Genomic DNA, 5,367 nt, shown 5'->3' with positions numbered 1-5,367 from the left:
AGCGAAGTCTGTTCCGCGTTTTCCAAGTTGGATAAGGAAGTAAAGCCACTGTCACGTTGACAGTTACAATTTCGAGAAAGTAGAGAATTTTGTTTACTTGGGAACCAGCATTGAGACCGATAATAATGTCAGCATTGAAATCCAACGCAGAATCACTCTTGCCAACAAGTGCTACTTTGGACTGAGTAGGCAATTTAGGAGTAAAGTCCTCTCTCGACGTACGAAACCTACGCTCTATAAGTCACTCATCATGCCCGTGCTGGTACATGGCGCAGAAGCATGGACAATGACAACATCCGATGAGGCGGCTCTTGGAGTGTTCGAGAGAAAGATTTTGCGGAAGATTTACGGGCCTATACGCGTTGGCGACGGCGAGTACTGCAGACGATGGAACGATGAGCTGTATGAGCCTTACAACGACATAGACATAGTGCAGCGAATTAAAATACAGCGGCTCTGCTGGCTTGGCCATGTGGTTCGAATGGACACCGACGCTCCAGCTCTGAAAGTATTCAACTCGGAACCCGCTGGTGGTAGCAGAGGAAGAGGGAGGCCCCCACTGCGATGGAAATATCAGGTAGAGAAGGACTTGGCAGTTGGCACAGAGGAGAAACGACTGGTGTGCTTTGCTGAACTCGGCCATAATCGCTTAGGCGGTTACAGCGCCAAAAAGAAGAAGAAGAAAAAGAAAAAACTATAAAAAGGCAAAATAATATAACGAAATAGGCTATAAAAGGTAAAATAAAATGGCGAAATAGGCAGGAAAAGAAGGCACTAGAAATCGCAAAAAAAGGCAAAAAACGAAAAATAATCAAAAACTACATTTATTTTAGAAATATTTGTTTTACATGTAAAAAGAGAAAAACTAGGAACTAGTCTTGTTATATGAAAAATTTCTACTTTGAATCTTTCACCTTGTTCTCTTTTCGAGCTTTTAACTCACAAAACTTTAGTCTCTATAGTTGTAGTAACATTGAGCTACTAGATGCATTTTGAAGTTTCTGGCAGCATTTTCATTCGATTTTCGTGAAGAAAAAATCTTGAACCTACGAAACGTGCGCTCGACGTGAGTTGATACAAGTGGCACCCAATTTAAATATGGAACGTTTAAAACCTTCATATTATTAGGAATAAGGGCTTTTTCATTGCCCTTTACCACTAAAGGCCAGTATGCAGCTTTCAAGAAAACGGACAAAAAAAAAATTGCCTTTATTTCGTGTGTGTGTCCAAGGAATTTCAACATCTGATACTTCACATCCTGTTGCCTCACTCTTTCCTCAATAGGGATGTTAATTTTTTCGATTTTTACGATCCCAGGATCCAGGGATCAGTCCCGGGATTTAGATATTTATTATTTTTCAACAACTTAACATGAAAAAATTGCATCAATATGGTTTGAAAAGCTCTCCTATCATATAATAAATAATAAGTAAATGGGTTTGGAACGTAGTTTTTTATTTAAAGTGAAAATATTTCATAAGTAACATAACGAAAGACAGTAATTAAATGTATATGCATTTAATAATACTTTAGCGTGTGCATATCTGATAAAGTAATTTAAGCTATGCCCAAAAAAGCTCGATGCAAAAAAAAATACGTCAAAAATGTATTTTCTGGTTGTAAGAAGTTCATAATACTAGTGGCACAAATTAAAGAAGCGCTTTAATTCAACCGGTTTTGTCTATATTCCTTTTGTTTATTCAAAATTTAATTTTTTTTGTAAAAGTCTACCTCATATTACAAATAATGAATTGCATATAAATGGGCATTTCTCTGACGTCATGATTTTTTAAAAAGGCTTTATAATTACAAAGATAAGATTAATTCCAAAATTAATTTAAAAAATTCAGTGCAATGTAAAACAAAAAAATGGGTACCGAATGAAATAATTTTTTTGGGTTCACAAGGATGAATAGGAATTTGAAATGCCCCTTTAATCTATTTTATTTTTTTAAGCTAATAAAGTTAGTCCTTAACATATACTATTTTGAAAAATAAAAAAAAATTGCAAAATTTCAGGGATATTCAAGGATACAATTATAAAAGGGTATTTTCAATACCTACCCATTCCTTACGCACTAAAAAATGTACAGAATCTTTTCTTTCATTTTATACCCATACTACTTATTTTTTAAGTATATTGCACTGAAATCTTTAAATCCAATTGAAATACTCATACCTTTCGTATATTTATTTTCTTTAAAAATTCCTGACGTCAGAGAGAAAAATTAAGAACGCAATTTTACTATAATGGCCCTTGGTTTGGCGAATATATTGGTTATTTATTGTGTGCAAATTTGCCTGTCGCAAGGTATTATATCGCCGTTTAAAGTACAAAGCCGCGTATCAAAATAACGCAAAGCCACGTTTGTGAGGTTGCATAAATTATTTTCTAAAGAGTAAAAACATTCATATTTCAAGATGGCTCTCTTTTTTAATAAAGCAATCGCATTTCTGGCTGGTATATTTCAAGACGAATGGATAAGGATTGAGCCAAGAGCTTGTGTGTGCAAATCTTCCCATTAAAACAAAATCGCCGTTCAAAGTCGACATAAAACTGTAGGGACCCCGTTTGTGCCACAACATTAATAGCCCGAACACAATGAAAACGACGAGCTATGGACTATAGCTGTCAAATTATTTTAACACGTACTCTTATGTAGATAATAATTTTGGCGACGACTGTGGTTGTGGCCAGATTAGATCTATTTCTATTTTTCCAGTGACAGATAAGGTTCTTCCTCTTCTTTTATGTCAAACTCGTACAAATTCATGATGTCGCCGACGCATTCAAAAAAATCAAGTCGCCATCGACAAAGCGTTTAGATAATGAAGATAACAAATTGGAAGCTGTGGCCCGTAGCTCGTCGTTTTTAATGTGTTCAGAACTTAAGGCGCACTTTACAAATCGGAGGAGAATCTCGGTCAAACACTAACATATTGTGTAACAACACGTAAAGATTGAGGTGTTGTTTTAAAATACCGAGGTCGCGGGTTCAAATTCCACCACATGCAATCCTAACTATATTACACATTTCTGCTCCTAAGAGCCCAATTTATGTCGGGAAGAATTGTTAATAACATTATCCTTGTAATGTGAGTGTTGCGAAGACATTAATAGTAATACGAACCTTGTTATAAAATTAAGGTTAAGTGAACAAACCGCGTGTCTTTTCTTTAAAAATTCAGAATTCAAGAGAGTTTATTACAAAAAATACAATTCTCAGTTGTCATTACAGGGTTGGAAAACGTAAAACAATTCAATGTTCCGTACAACATTACAGGGCTGCAAAAGTTAGTAGGAAAGTAAGAGACTATGCCATAATATTGAACAGTGAGTTTATTACATTCGATACGATACTAGGGTTCTGGTACTCGATTCCAAAAAATATCGTTTTAAAATTATCGAGTAGAAAATATCGGTATCGAATGGCAAAAGTATCGATATGGTATCGTATCGTATCGAAATTCGTGTCCCTAATACTTTCAGAGCAGGAGCGTTTCTGTCCGTTGGAACGACATGGGTCATCGGTATATCAAGAAAAAGTGTGACGAATTAAAAAGAATACGGTAGGAACATCAATTAATAAATTAATTAATGGATTGATAATTATTACTGGATTTGCGTTCACGTACTTTTTTGGATATTTTTTCTTTGAGAGCGAATTCGCAGAAATTAAGTTACTGGGGAGTTGCGGGCGAGTTACTGAATAATTTTTTAAACAAACACAACTACTCTTAGTAAGTTTTTTCTTCTTTTTAAAAGACCGATTATTTAGGTATTATAAAAGGATTTTCGTAATTTTATTTGTAAAGCACTCGTATTGCAGCCTCTAGTAGGTGAACAGGCACAACTTCCAAAACCTATTAACAAGAAACGCACTTTTACTGACCATTTTATTAACTACCTGTCTAATTGAATAAACTCACCTGGAACGTGCAGCCAAAAATCGCACTTATATCGCAGCTTCTCGCTGAGATAAAAAACACAATTCACAAATCTGTGAAAGGTAAACATAATAAGTCCTTATTTGCCACTTGGCATAAGTACTTAAAATTGGTTACCTAAATTTGTAGCCAAAGTCCGGAAAACCTCCAAAAAATCGCAAAATTAAAAGCTGTTGAATATACACACAAATCACAATTTTTGCAAAAAATATTAAATGGATAATTCACAACTAAACAGAAATGTCAAATGTTTTAAGCAATTACACCGCCAAATTCTAAAGTGTGGATATATTTTTACAAAGCTAGTGATACCACAACAAAGTGTAAGCAATCTTTATAGCCGTAAAGTTTTGTGGGATCCTTTCAAAGGTTGAATTTTTTGTCTAAGTAATCGTATTACTTTAAGTGCTACTAAAGAAGAAATATACATATTGATACCTCAACTGCAAATATATTGAAAATATTTGAGATAGGGCGTTTTTGAACCGAATTCTGAAATAGGGTGTTCTTGAAAAGTTTTCTGAGATAGGGCGTTTTCCAATCAAATTCTGAAATAGGGCGCTTTTGAAAAGTTTTCTGAGATAGGTCGTTTTCGAACTTTCTTCCGAGATACAACAACAAACACCCCCTAACTGACATCACCTTATTTTTATTTCACCATGGGTGTTTTTTTGGAAAGTTGTTGTTGTACTGAACTCATTGTTGACACAAATTTATAGACAACACCAGTCTGTGTCTGCCAAATGTGCAAATGTACAAATCACAAATCGTGTGATCCCTGCTATACACATTTCTGATTAATTTCAACGCCAGGGGGGTTGTTTTGGAGGGCAATATGAATAAAAACTTGCTATCATTTAGTTTACGATAATAATGGTAAAAAATATTTTAATCTATATATATAAAAATGAAATGTTTTCCGTATGACCGCGATGCCTGAACAACGGCTGAACCGATTTCAATTCTGTAAAAAGCACATTTTTGGACCTTCTGTGTGGAAGGTTTTTCGATTAAAAAAAATTTAAACTTTTTGTTGTTGTTGCCGAAAAATGAAGAATGCTGAGAAGTCACGATTTCACAATTTCATACCGTTTTCTGTACATTGAATGTCAGTAAACTACTAAACGACTGGACCGATTTGGTTCATATATGGAACATGTATCAGTACCTTGAAAATAAATATTTCTACCAAAAAATTTGCTCGCTACGTGGCGCTAGGGTCTCAATATTCCTAAATTAGAATACAATTTAGCCAGCTCAAGAGAAATATTTGGACTTAAAACTTACACGATAGGTGGCCCTGGGCCGAGATATCCCCAAAAATTATTTTACGCTAAGGACCAGTGCCGGTTTAAACTTAGGAGAAGGATAGTGAATAACTCAGTGAGAGGGGAGACCAGTATGTTTGCATGTATGTAT

This window comes from Rhagoletis pomonella, unplaced genomic scaffold, assembly GCF_013731165.1.
Source record: "Rhagoletis pomonella isolate Grant_MI unplaced genomic scaffold, Rhpom_1.0 Rhpom_scaffold_00006, whole genome shotgun sequence".
Taxonomy (NCBI): Eukaryota; Metazoa; Arthropoda; class Insecta; order Diptera; family Tephritidae; genus Rhagoletis; species Rhagoletis pomonella.
Note: the sequence above shows the minus strand (reverse complement) of the source record.